Genomic DNA, 2363 nt, shown 5'->3' with positions numbered 1-2363 from the left:
AAATATTTTCAACTTCACTTAAAATATAATCGCAGTATTACCAGTGCAGCGATTGCATCACCGCAGTAGTTGGCGCGCAGAAAATCATACCAACCTGCAGTAATACCCAAATTGAACATTTTTTTTAGACTCTCATTTTTCACGTAAATTTGATTTCTTCTTAGAGTTTAAATACTGAATTATATTAATTAAATGCCAAATATTGATTAACGAATTAATGCGTAACGAATGGCTTATTTAAAAACTTCATTTTTATCTCCGAAAGTCGTCTTGATTTTTTGTCCGCAGCAATACCCACACTTACCCTACTAAACTTTTTTAATTGATGTAGAAAATGAGATGGAATTGTATTGTATTTTATTACACTTCCTTTTACGAGTTTGAGGGCCTCGTTCCCTTTACATCTTTTTTACATTTTTACATAACCACTAAGCCTTATGCTTACTCTATCCTAACTTATCCTATAATCTCATCAGGTTCTTATTATTATTCCCTAGCTCTTACAAATTGCCATACGAGTGCGTGAGACCTTCCAGGGCTTCCATTTGTTCTTACCATTTTTCATGCTTTCCAAGATACGCAACACTAATTTCTCTTACACATATTTCTCCTCTATCAATCTTGGTCTCGATTTTGGGGTTTTCCCTCTTCCCTTTTATTTTCTGAACTCTTCATCTACTTTTCCCCTTGTCCACATCCACTCAGGATCCATCTAACTCTATTTGCTACGTGCCTTCCTCCTTTCCCATCCCCTGTAAATCTCACCAACACGTGCTCCCACGATTCCCTTTAATGACCACATACCCTACACATTTTCATCTCTTTGCTCAACCAATATATATTTTCACTCATTCATTCTTTCTCCCATTCTCAAACATACTATCCTGGACCACCTACACTTCTTTTTCAACTTTCCTAATTATTCTGGTACCACTTCCATCTTAACCGTTCTATACCATTTATTGTACTTTGACTCCATAATTTTTTCCCACCTTTTTTCTTCCTGCTTCTTGTTCATTTCTTCCTCTACTTCCTGCCTTTCCCGAATGTCCCGTCTTTCCTCTCCTTTCTCTATTTAATATTTCCTGGGGGCATACTTATGCAAATTTGCTCCCATTCCCGCTCTTAAGTTTCTCTTCAAAGTTCTAAGCCCTTTTCCTCTGCCTTATCACCAATTTTTCTCTCCCTGTTTCTTCTCTGAGGATATAACTTGAACAGTTCCAACTTAGCCCCATAACCCATCTCAAGAATCTCTTTTGTATATTCTCTACCTTCTTGTACTTCTTTCACCCCCAAATCTCCACTCCATAACACATCAATGCCCAGAGGGCACAAAATTTGGCGACGTCTTTACGACATCGTTACGACATCTTTACGACATTTTTACCACATCCTAAGTCCGTGTTGTTTCGGTGTCTTTACGATATTGTAAAGACATCGTCAGATCATACAGCGTGTTTACGATATCGCAAAGACATCTTAACGACATGAACATAGGATATCGTAAAGTTGTCGTAAAGATGTCGCAACGATATCGTAAAGACGTCGCCAAATTTTGTGTTCACTGGGTCACCATACTAGTGCATCAAACAGCCATACTCTCATCTTAAAGTCTTCTTTAAATCTTCTTTTTCCAATCCCCCACACACAACCCATCACTTTACTCGCACTTTCAATCCTTTTTTTCACCTGCATATCATTTTCACCTGCCGTTTCGAATCAGAGTCCTGAGTAGCAAAATTCCTCTATCATTTCCACCATTTCCCCATTTATCTTCTATTCGTACTTTACTTCATTCTTTCTTTTCCTGACACGAACTATCTTTATTTTCGCCACATTAATTGCAAGGCATTTCTCTCTAACATATTCTTCCACTCCTTTCATTATCAAGTTCCTTCCACTTTCATTCTCTATCAGTATCACCACATCGTCTTTGTAAGCTAAAGAGTATATTCTCTTATTCCCTAGCACTGTACCTACTTTTCGTTTCTTTTGTATTTTCTGCTAAAAGTCTGCTAAAAATGCCCTCTTGTCTGAGGCCACATCTTGTCCAAAACTCCTCCCCTTTCTTTTCCCCGATCCTCACCCTTGTCTTCGTCTCCGTAAAGAACTCTTTTATACTTTTGATCAACTTTTCGTCCACCTTCCTTTCTTCCATTGCCTTCCACAAAGCTTTCCTATTCAAGGAGTCGAAAGCTGCCAGAAAGTCCACGGAAAGAGCGACCTGTTTTCCTTTTTTCTGTTCCAGGTTCGTGTTGACTAGATAATTCAAAACAAAAATATTATCCACTGTCCCTATCCTCTTCCTAAATTCTGCTTAATTGTGTGGAATAATTTCTTTCTCTTCTACCTGTTCTTCTAAT

The sequence above is a fragment of the Belonocnema kinseyi genome, chromosome 2 (assembly GCF_010883055.1).
Source record: "Belonocnema kinseyi isolate 2016_QV_RU_SX_M_011 chromosome 2, B_treatae_v1, whole genome shotgun sequence".
NCBI lineage: Eukaryota > Metazoa > Arthropoda > Insecta > Hymenoptera > Cynipidae > Belonocnema > Belonocnema kinseyi.
Note: the sequence above shows the minus strand (reverse complement) of the source record.